This window comes from Arachis ipaensis, chromosome B6, assembly GCF_059453495.1.
Source record: "Arachis ipaensis isolate K30076 ecotype BB chromosome B6, ASM5945349v1, whole genome shotgun sequence".
NCBI classification, from domain to species: domain Eukaryota; kingdom Viridiplantae; phylum Streptophyta; class Magnoliopsida; order Fabales; family Fabaceae; genus Arachis; species Arachis ipaensis.
Genome location: NC_142441.1, coordinates 15,124,329 through 15,136,850, shown reverse-complemented (window position 1 = coordinate 15,136,850; position 12,522 = coordinate 15,124,329). Strand labels below are relative to the sequence as shown.

Below are 12,522 nucleotides of genomic sequence, written 5' to 3'. Positions count from 1 at the left end.
TTTAATATATAATGTTTTGTGAAAACTTAAACTGGACCATAGAATAGGTTGGATGCATGATTGTACTTAATTCTTAGTAAGACTTATGAAGGATGTTGAATGAGTATGAGGATGGATTGATGGTTATTGCTAGTTGTTGATGTTGGTGATAAAATGCTATATGGTGAATTGATGATGTTTGCTAAGGTATGAGGGTGAATACGTATTTTGTGATGGATTGTTGATGAAATTTATTGATTTAAGTGATGAAATTAGGGATGAGAATGTGTATATAGGATTATAATTGATTGAGGTAGGATTTAGAAGTTTTGGTATTTTAATTGGTATGTTGTTATGCTGGATATCTGTATAGGAAGTGGGATTTGAGTTTGGTTTTAATGAAAATGAGGTTTTGAAGTTTTTGTGAAAATTAGTTTTTGGCCAAACTTCGGTGAGCCATAACTTGGCTTTTGGATTTCCAAATGATTTCAAACTTATTTTGTAAGAAAATTGGGTCCGTGAAGTTTATGCCGTTCGAAGAACGGATGAAAAATATTTTAAGACGAAAAAGTTATGTGCGTCGGAAGTTTGGGGTTTAAAATGGTGAATCTGCAGTTTTCAGACTTAGTAAAAATTTTGGTAAAACGTACGCTCACGCGTACGCGTGACATGAGACTTTTGTGTACGCAGAACCCTCATTCGTATGTACCGCAGCAACCCGGACTTCCAACGCCTCCATCGCAGCCGGTTTGTGCCTTCTTCCCGACGTCGGCGTTGCAAGGTAAAGGGGTCTCAAGTTAATAACTGTGCTCATCCCAACAAAGAAGCATTGCTATGCATCGGCGAAGAATGTAGAATTTGGCTCTTTGCTCCTTCATGAGATGCCTGCACTTCTTCCCAAAAGACTTATTGTTGTTGTGGCAAGCACTTCTATTGCAAATTTGTTCTTCTTCTTGTTGTTTCTGACGATTATTATTATGACTTTGACTTATTGTTGGATGAGAACAATTCATTATTGTTAGATGTTCATTTTACTAGGTATGCGGATGCTTATTTTCATTTTTAAGTAGATGTTTAGTTGATTGGATTAAATTCTAAGTAGATACAATTTATTAAATCTTGAATTCCTAATGGATGACAAGATTTTTTGTGACAAATTATTGAAGAATTTCAATCTTAGGTATGACCACATTCTCCTGACTCTGCTCATCAAATTTAAGGCTCTTAACAGAATGAATGTTATGAGTTGTTGCAGATTGTGTGGATGAAGTTGATGCACAATAGGTCTTTAGCTATGCCCTTTACAAAGATGGGAAAAATACCAAGCTCTCTTATTCCTTGGAAAAGTTTAGTTCTAATATTTCCGGTAAAAGCTTTCAAAATGGCCGTTTCATCCAAAGAATGCTAGTGAAGGCTTCTTCTCTTCCCAAGTACAATTTTCTCACCAAGTTCACAACTTGATTCTTCAATAAATATCTATACATGAAGACATGAAGTTCATATGATCTTGCTTTTGTACTACTATGTTTTGCAGTGTAAAGTTAGAACAAAAAACTGTCACATCTTTATTAGAAGAAAATAGAATTGTCAAAGGAGTTCACTACAAAACTAAGAGTGGAGAAGAGCTTACAGCAAAAGCTCCTCTCACCATAGTTTGTGATGGTTGTTTTTCCAATTTAAGGCGTTCTCTTTGCAATCCTAAGGTATGAATTCTATCATGTTAGATTTATATCTTTTTATTATGTTGTATAATAGAATAATGGTTCATAGTTCAAAGTTATTCAAGAGATTTTTTAACTTTCTTCAGGTTGATCTACCATCTTATTTTGTTGGTCTAATCTTGGAGATAACTTCAGTTATGTAATTGTTATAAATTCTGGGTAGATAACTACATTGTTAATTAACTGCTCTTAAATCAAAATCATATTAGCTTTCATTAAGGTGAATGGAAGTGTAGATACCAGGGGAGCAACCTTGGAATTAAGTCAACGACTGGGAGGGATGTTGCATTAGTGAACAAGAACTGTGACTTTGTGAAAGACGAACACTCAGTGCCGCCGGTATGGTGGCAGGACATGAACAAAGGCCTGGTCAGGGGTTCGGATGGTCTCTGGGGGCAGCTGGTGTTGATGGTTATTTTGGGTATACTATTTGTAGTACAATTTATTACCCTGTTGTGTTAATATAAACAAAAAAATTAAAAGAAAAACTGAAATAGGCTGGATGTTCATTTTACTAGATAGGCTGATGGTTATTTTCATTCTAATTTGGATGTTTAATTGATTTGGATTGAATTTTAACATAATTTTTGTCTGATTAGTAGACTTTGTTAAAAATATTGTGAGCATGGAGTCTATTATAATTTGAAATTTTACTAACACGCTTAATTCTGTTTAAGTTGGTCATTTTCTTAAAATTTAAACTAATAAATTATAAAATATGTCACTATTAGATCAAGTGTCCAATAAATGAAAAAATTAATCGGTGTTTCTAATAACAAGAATCCTTATTATAATTGATTAATACAATTAGAATTCTTGCTATTTATATTACTCTTATTCATTGAATTTTCTTTTTTGCATTAATGATTGAGATAAATTATGTACTATACTTTAAGCCATTTAAACTAAGGTGGATGTTCATTTTAGTATGATTACGGATGATTCTTTTCATTCTAAAGTAGATGATTACTTTGGGTATACCATTTGTAGTATAATTTATGATCCTATTGTATTGATGTAAACAAAAAATTAAAAGAGAAACTAAAATAGGCTAGATGTTCATTTTACTAGGTAGGACGATGGTTATTTTCATTGTAATTTGGATGTTCTATTTATTATTATGTTTCTTTCAGAGGAAAAAATAAATTAATAAAGAAGTTGTAACTGTATTCATAAAGGCATGATTAAAGGCAAATTAAGATTAGTGGTCACTGAACATAGCCATTATTTCCTATTTGAGATCCTACAAGGAAATTGACTTTGCTCTCTAATTTCTCTAGCGTTTTTATCTTTGGTCCATAGTCACCTATCCACACATTGAATAAAATAGCAATATCCTTATGCATGCAACCACATTACATTAGAAAGTGTAGCTCTGTGTCTCTAACTAGTTTGACGTATATTAATTGATGGCAAAACTAAGTTGGATATTGGCTTCAGTCTCACTATGATTAGTAGTTTAGTACTGTTTTATTTTAACTTTTGGCCACAATAGACATAGTCCAATCTAATGCTCTTTTTCTTGTCTTCATTTTTAAAGCTTTTCAAACATTCAGTTCTATGTGCTTTTTGCCAACCCCTTGTACACAAATAAAAATACGTTTTCCCTTATTGTAAATCACAGCTTTATAGGTTCTTGAGTTCATATATATAACATAAAGATTAGCAAAGTCAAAAAATCTATAGTATGTTGTCATTTACAGTATTACAGAACAAAGAAATTCATAGAGCAATATCTTCTCAACATGTTGGCTGCTTTCTATGATGCAGTGTTCCTCGCAACCTCAGAAAGAGGAAAGTATTTGTACACGACAGGCATTACCTTTCCTTCTGTAATTGCTGGCCAAACATTCTTCTCCCCTTCGCTAACAATCACAGCTTTATTTTCAATGCTTCTATTTTGCAAGCCATCCCCTGCATTCAATCCAACAAAATTCTGGTTATTGGTTGTTGTAACACCCTACCACACAGGGCCTTATGCTTAAGTCATAAGACAGAGGTGGCGAGGTATTACGACCTCTAAAAATAAAATTTAGTACATATAGTATTGTGAAGAATGTTTATAACTAGGAGCCTTTGAAGAAAAAGGGGTAAATCAAAATCGTAACTCGAAAAGCGCAACCCTCTGATCGATAATGTAACGAAACAGATAAAGGATAATCTAATGCAAGAATATATCCAAAGAGTGCCAAAACACAAATATCCAAAACTTAAAATCCGGTTGCAAAGAAAACCGGTCCGAGCATAGAAGTATATACAAATATATATAAAGCAAGAAACCCAAAGGGCGAATACAAACCTATTCTCCAAAACATCCTCTAAGAGGAGTCAAAACAGTATATTTATGAACATTATTTAGTGGAGATAAAAGTATCTAAGTAAAAACATAAGACCAAAAATAGAGTCCCGAGAACCAAGGATCTTCGCTAAACCAGAAGTCTCCAGCATGCCTCAGCGAGAAGCATCACGTCCTGCATCTGAAAATCACAAAATCCGCATGGGTGAGAACCCGATGTTCTCAATATGGTAACAGTACCCACATATCTAACATGTAATGTCCTGGGAAAGCCGAATGCAATCCTAGAACTTCCACCATATAATATCAAAGCTTATAAACAGGCTAAACCATAAATGGCAACTAACTAAAGATCTTCAGTCTAACTAATATTTTCCCTTTCCAATTCCTGCAGACCTCCTAACCGCCAGCAGTAGTATATAATATGGCAAACATAGTTATATCAAACAAGGATATATACAATTAGGAAGCAGGTATGACATTTAAACAATTAGCAGGTAATATGCAGTCAATTAGGCAATTCTAAACAATTCACATAATATGCATATGATGAATGCCTGTCCTAATGGCTGATGATATCATCTGTCGGTTATATAGCCAACCCGACAAGTCCTGGTAGCTAACCATTGGATTGTCCCTCTATCGTGCATCCCCAACTCGAGTTATACTCAATCATAAATCATAATTCATATCCAACACCCTCACTGGTGTATATTCACGGGGGCGAACTCATCCGGAACTTTCACAGTGTCCGGCCACACTTACGACATAGGGTCAGCAGAGTATCGAGTCTTTACCTGGAGCACTTGGTGGCTAGCCATTGCTTTCTCCCAGGGAAACTCGTATCTCAGATAGTGGAAGTGCAACATTCACATTTCATTCAATAAGCATATCAACTATACTCAGCCATAATTCAATAATGGCTCCGCCGTAACTCGACAATAACTCAGCCATCAGCTCATAGTTCAATCCAGAATCAGCCAATTTATTAACAAATACAGCCCATCGGCTCATGGCACACAAAGCACTTCCACCGTCATCCTCCGTATCTCATACAATCATATTTGATCATCATTGATCATGAATTTTCCCTTTTCTTCATTCACAAGTTACAACATCCCCTAACTCCTTTCTCATTGCTAGGCATATCATAATGATTTAAGACACAAGGGGTGAGATCGGAGGCTTAGAAGTATGAAATTTGGCTTTTAAACTCAAAAATCAACTTTGGGATGAAAACAGGGTCACGCGTGCGCGTCGCCCACGCGCATGCGTAGAACGCCAAAAAGATCATCGATGCGTAAGCGTCGCCCACGCGCACGCGTGGATGGGAAAACAGCCAAGTGAGGTCTACGCGTCAGCCACGCGTACGCGTGGGTGCGTTTTGTGCCCCAGGCTCAAAACTGGCACAACTCAGGCACAACTCTCGAGAATTTTGGCTGGGCAACTAATTTAGCTCATCGACGCGCACGCATGGGTGATGAGCGGATAATTTATACGCTTTTTGGCATTGTTTTTAGTATGTTTTTAGTATATTTTAATTATTTTTTATTAGTTTTTAAATAAAAATCACTCTTCTGGACTTTACTATGAGTTTTTGTATTTTTCTATGATTTCAGGTATTTTTTGGCTGAAATTGAGGGACCTGAGCAAAAATCTGTTTCAGAGGCTGAAAAAGGACTGCAGATGCTGTTGGATTCTGACCTCCCTGCACTCAAAGTAAATTTTCTGGAGCTACAGAAGCCCAATTGGTGCACTCTCAATTGCATTGGAAAGTAGACATTCTGGGCTTTTCAGCAATATATAATAGTTCATACTTTGCCCGAGATTTGATGGCCCAAACAGGCGTTTCAAGTCAGCTCAAGAATTCTGGCGTTTAACTCCAAAACTGGCACAAAAGCTGGAGTTAAACGCCCAAACTGGCATAAAAGCTGGCGTTTAACTCCAAGAAAAGTCTCTACACATGAAAGCTTCAATGCTCAGCCCAAGCACACACCAAGTGGGCCCGGAAGAAGATTTCTGCATTAATTACCTATTTCTGTAACCCTAGGCTACTAGTTCTCTATAAATAGGACCTTTTGCTATTGTATTTCATACACTTTTCATACTTTTCACACACTTGATATACTTTGGATCTTTGAATAAGTCTTAGACACGTTTGGGGACTGGCCTCACGGCCATGCATGGACCTTGTTCTTATGTATTCTCAACGGTGGAGTTTCTACACACCATAGATTAAGGTGTGGAGCTCTGCTGTTCTTCATGAATTAATACAAGTACTATTGTTTCTCTATTCAACTCAAGTCTATTTCTTCTCCAAGATATTCATTCGTTCTTCAACTTGATGAATGTGATGATCCATGACACTCATCATCATTCTCACCTATGAACATGTGTTTGACAACCACCTCTGTTCTACTAGCAATGGCTTGAATGCGTATCTTTTGGGTTTCTAATCTAGGATTGGAACCTTCGTGGTATAGGCTAGAATTATTGGCGGCCATTCCTGAGATCCGGAAAGTCTAAACCTTGTCTGTGGTATTCCGAGTAGGATCTGGGAAGAGATGACTGTGACGAGCTTCAAACTCGTGATTGTGGGGCGTGTGACAAACGCAAAAGGATCAATGGATCCTATTCCGACATGATCGAGAACCGACAGCTGATTAGCCGATGTTGTGACAGAGCATCAGGACCATTTTCACTGAGAGGACGGGATGTAGCCATTGACAACGGTGATGCCCAACATAAAGCTTGCCATGGAAAGGAGTATGACTGATTGGAAGAAGGCAATAGGAAAGCAGAGGTTCAAGGGGAACAAAGCATCTTCATACGCTTATCTGAAATCCACCAATGAATTACATAAGTATCTCTATCTTTATTTTATGTTTATTTTCATCACCTTAAACTCCATAACCATTTGAATCCGCCTTACTGAGATTTACAAGATGACCATAGCTTGCTTCAAGCCGACAATCTCCGTGGGATCGACCCTTACTCACGTAAGGTTTATTACTTGGACGACCTAGTGCACTTGCTGGTTAATTGTGCGGAATTGTGATAAAGTGTGATTCACGTTTGAGAGCTCCAAGTCTTTGGCGCCGTTGCCGGGGAAGGAACGAATGAACGAACAACAATTTCGCATTTGTTTCCGGCAATAACAATGCCAAGTTTAGTCCGGCAACAACACCAAGTTTTTGGCGCCATTGCTGGGGATTGTTCGAGTTTGGACAACTGACGGTTCATCTTGTTGCTTAGATTAGGTACTTTTTAGAATTTTTAAGAATGAATTCTAGAGTTTCAAGGTGATGTTCTTATCATCACAAAAGCTGATTGATTCTCATCAATTTAGCTATTGAATGTAATGTCCTGCTGAAGCTTGGCCAAACATGTCTAATCCTTTTTAGACTGAAGCTTTAGACTAACATTGCATGATTCCTGGAATTCTTATTAAAAGTTTTGATTCTCTTTATTTTCTTTTCTATATAATTTTCGAAAAAAAAATACAAAAAAAAATTTATAAAACCATAAAAAAATATTTTATGTGTTTTTGTTTGAGTCTAGTATCAATTTTTAAGTTTGGTGTCAATTGCATGTTTTTTATTCTTCTTGCATTTTTCGAATACATGCACTATGTTCTTCATTAATCTTCAAGTTGTTCTTGATGATTTACTTGTTCTGATCTTTAAATACTCTTGTTTTGTGTGTTTTGTTATTTTTAATAGGCATTTTCAATTTGTTAGTGTCTCTTATATGAAAATATTTAAGTTTGGTGCCTTGCATGCATTGTTTATTTGATCTTAGTTGCAATTTTTATTGTTTCTCATCATCAAAAATTCAAAAAATATTTTTAAAACTATGTCTTTTGAAGTCAATAATACAGAGAATTGAAGATTCAGAACATTCAGCCGAGGAATCAAACAGAAAAAGCTGGGCGTTCAAAACGCCCAATGAAGAAGGCAAACTGGCGTTTAAACGCCAGCCAGGGTACCTGGCTGGGCGTTTAACGCCCAAAAAGGTAGAGATTTGGGCGTTAAACGCCAGAATGGGCACCATTCTGGGCGTTTAACGCCAGGATGACACTAGAGGGAAGATTTTGTTTTTAATTCACATTTTTTTCAAGTTTTCATAATTTTTCAAAATCAAATCTTTTTCAAATCATATCTTTTCAATCATATCTCTTTCAAAATCAATTTCTTTCCATTTTATATTTATTTTTACTATTTTCAAAAATTTTTGCTATAATTCAAGATTTACTTCAAAAATTTTCAAGTGTTACTTGCCTATTAAGAAAGGATCAAATTATAAATTTTAGAATCATATCTTTTAATTTCTTGTTAGTCAAGTAATCAACTTTAGTTTTAAAACTTTCTCTTTTTAATTTAATTTTCAATCATATCTTTTCAAACATATCTTTTCAATCACATCTTTTTCAAAATTAATTTTTTCAATCATATCTTTTTCTAATTTCAAAATCTTTTTCAAAAATCACTTTATTTCTTTCCCAATCTTAGTTTTCAAAAATCTCAATCAAAATTTCAAATTTCTTTTTAAAATCTTTTAATTAATTTTCGAAAATTCTTCCCCTCTTTTCACATCCTTCTATTTAAAGGACTAAGACTCCTCATCAAGGTGCAATTCGAACTCTATCCCTCTTGATAAGTTCGAATTCCCTCTTCTCCACCTCCTCCTTCTATTCTTCTTTTCCTCTGACACCTCAAGGAATCTCTATACTGTGACATAGAGGATTCCCTACTTTCTTGTTCTCTTCTCTTTCATATGAGCAGGAACAAAGATAAAGGCATACTTGTTCAAGCTGATCCTGAACCTGAAAGGACCTTGAAGAGAAAGCTAAGAGAAGCTAAAGAACAATTCTCTTTAGAGGGCCTAACAGAACTCTTCAAAGAAGAAGAAACCATGGCAGCCGAAAACAACAATGCCAACAATGCAAGGAAGGTGCTTGGTGACTGTACTGTACCTACTCCTGATTTCTATGGGAGAAGCATCTCAATCCCTGCCATTGGAGCAAACAACTTTGAGCTTAAGCCTCAATTAGTTTCTCTAATGCAATAGAATTGCAAGTTTCATGGACTTCCATTAGAAGATCTTCATCAGTTCTTAGCTGAATTCTTGCAAATCTGTGACACTGTCAAGACCAATGGGATTAGGGGTGTAATCGGCTCGGTTCGGTTCGGTTTTGGACCGAAAACCAACCGAACCGACCTGATCGGTTTTTCCAATAGGCCAACCGTTCGGTTGGCTGCTGCTTGAGCAACCGAACCGAACCGAACCGAACCAACAGCGGTTTGGTTCGGTCGGTTTTTCGGTTTTTTACACCTGCTTATCTGAATTTAAAATGCTATAAAATGATATTTAAAACCTTCAATAAACTAGAATAACAAGAGTTTATTACATCCAAATCCAATACAAATTCAACTTAATTAAACATAAAACAAAGACAATTAAAAATGTCTAGCAAAACAAAAATAATAAACACAAACAACAACAATAAACACAGTTTAAACCGAAACATTCACTTTTAAACAAACAAAAGCCAAACAGCCACCATGTTTAGTCAGAATCTACACCAGACTCATCCTCATCTTCTCCGGTTGGTGCAATTTCTACAAAAATAAAATAAGAAAATCAATATAGATTATAAACATAATATAGATTATAAATTATAAACATAAACCATAAAGGGAACTACAAATTTCTTTTTTGCATACCTAAGCAGCCAATCAACAATTAGTTATATATTAACAAAGAAATTAAATTTGGTTGATATCAATACCTTCCACCAATAAAATAAACAACCTCTATATAAAATAAACCAATATCTTCCACCAATGAATCCACTTGACAAAAGTGCAGAGTTAAAGAAGCAGAAAAGTGAACAAAAAATAGACCTTTGGTAAGACAGAACAGAGATGCAGAGATATCCATCACAAATAAAAAGTGATAAATAAATGTCATAAGATTTTTAAAATAAATTCATTCTCTTTTAAGTGATATCTAAACTGCCAACATTTTATGTGTGATAATTGATAACCATTCCAACAAGAAACTACCTTCTTTTTTTAATCTTTTTCTCTGTTTATGTTAACCACACTTCTCATATAATAAGTTGCTTGAGTTTTAGAATTTAATAATCATAACTATGTAATACTAAGAAATGGTTAAAAAAGTATTGTTAGATAATAGAAAGGCTTATGCACATCATATGCCTACAAGTACAAACCTAAAACAAGTTTTAAGCACTGTTGTTAACACAATCGAACTATTTTAGTTATTCATCATGCATCACTGTCATATCACTTAATAGTACTGGCAAAGTCATAAAATAGTTGACCAATATTCGCAAAGATATCATGGTCTCTTTTCAGCATCTTTAAGTAACATTTCAGAAATATACTAAAACTCAATATTTACTTTATCATGTAAAAGGCAACATGAAAAGGCAGTTCACCACATGGTTAGCAGCTTAATCAAACAAATGATAAATGAAGGAATCACCTGCAACTTATGGTTATCACCAAGAATAAGAGGTTGCTGATTCACCCCCAAAAATAAGACACATTCAACACAGCAACATTTTCTTAGATCTAATAACTCTATAACTTCATTTTTTCTGTTCATTAACTCTGTATATTTTTAAATAAGTCTTCTAAATCACTAAACATACAATTAGAAACTCACATAACAATACAAATAAGCCAATGATCAGTATCACAAGAACAAGAAAGAGCAATCAAAGAGACTCACTAGTAGTTAACAAAAACAACACAGCAACATTAACTAAAAAACAAATCACTAAACATTTGTATATTTTCAACACAGCAACATTTTCTCAGATCTAACAACTCCAGAACTTCATTTTTTCTGTTCATTAACTCTGTATATTTTTAAATAAGTCTTCCAAATCACTACACATACAATCAGAAACTCACATAACAATACAAATAACCAAACACAAAATCTAACCTCTGACGAAGACATAGTTATGTTTCGTTTTGGGTTTTTGCAGGAGAGGGACTGGTTGTTCGACGGCTCGGCCTCTGGAGTCTTGCTCGGCGGCTAGACTAGTTGGACGTTGGAGTGCTACTCGAGTGCTCGACTTTGGCTTTGTTGCTCGGCGACCCTGCGACGGCGACCCTTCGACGGCGATGATGAACGACCTCGAGGCTTCGAGCGACGATTGGCGAGTTCTCTGCCTCCCTCAGCCTCTCCTTCTCTCAAGTATGGAACTCGGAGGTGGAACCGTGGAACTTTCGAAGAATGGGGGAGAGAGGTGTGGGTGGCTGGCAGACTGGGTAACTGGGTATAGGCTAGGTAGGGTTCGCGGCTGAAGAAGAAAGGGGAAGAAAAAAGCTAGGTTATTTTTCTGAGTTTCCTTTTTATACCTAGGTTAACGGGGGCAACTTAGTAAAATCACACTCCACTGAACCCTCATTCTTCGGTTCGGTCCGGTTCGGTTCGGTTTTAACAAAGACAACCGAAAACCGAACCGAACCGATCGGTTTAGTTCGAAAAAAACAAAAAAAAACCAGTTTTTTTCGGTTTTCCAATCGGTTGTTGTAAAATTCGGTTCGGTTCTGCGATAATTTTCGGTCCGGTTCGGTAATTTACACCCCTAAATGGGATTGACCCTGAAGTCTACAGACTTATGCTCTTTCCTTTTGCTGTAAGAGACAGAGCTAGAATATGGTTGGATTCACAACCTAAGGAAAGCCTGAACTCTTGGGAAAAGCTAGTCAATGCCTTCTTGGCAAAGTTCTTTCCACCTCAAAAATTGAGTAAGTTTAGAGTGGAAGTCCAAACATTTAGACAGAAGGATGGTGAGTCCCTCTATGAAGCTTGGGAGAGATACAAGCAATTGATCAGAAGGTGCCCTTCTGACAGGCTTTCAGAATGGAGCATCATAGGAATCTTCTATGATGGTCTGTCTGAACTATCCAAGATGTCATTGGATAGCTCTGCTGGAGGATCTCTTCATCTGAAGAAGACGCCTGCAGAAGCTCAAGAACTTATTGAAATGGTTGCAAATAACCAATTCATGTACACCTCTGAAAGGAATCCTGTGAATAATGGGTCAACTCAGAAGAAAGGAGTTCTTGAGATTGATACTCTGAATGCCATATTGGCTCAGAATAAAATATTGACCCAACAAGTCAATATGATTTTTCAGAGTCTGTCTGAAATGCAAGCAGCAACAGGCAGTACTAAGGAAGCTTCCTCTGAAGAAAAAGCTTATGATCCTGAGAACCTAGCAATGGAAGAGGTGAATTACATGGGAGAATCCTATGAAAACACTATAATCCTTCATGGAGGAATCATCCAAATCTCTCATGAAAGGATCAACAGAGACTTCAACAAGGTTTCAACAACAACAATGGTGGAAGAAATAGGTTTAGCAATAGCAAGCCTTTTCCATCATCTTCTCAGCAACAGACAGAGAATTCTAAGCAGAGCCACTCTGACTTAGCAACCATTGTCTCTGATCTAATCAAAACCACTCAAAGTTTCATG

The 12,522-nt window shown here is 36.1% G+C and overlaps 1 non-coding gene across 1 annotated transcript; it reads right to left on the bottom strand.

Annotated features, from left to right (window-relative positions):
- Nucleotides 1-11,791: 11,791 nt before the first annotated feature.
- LOC148554696 (small nucleolar RNA R71) lies at nt 11,792-11,898 on the bottom strand. Its single transcript, XR_015887767.1, has one exon. It is a non-coding gene; the product is annotated as a small nucleolar RNA R71 (small nucleolar RNA).
- Nucleotides 11,899-12,522: the final 624 nt, after the last annotated feature.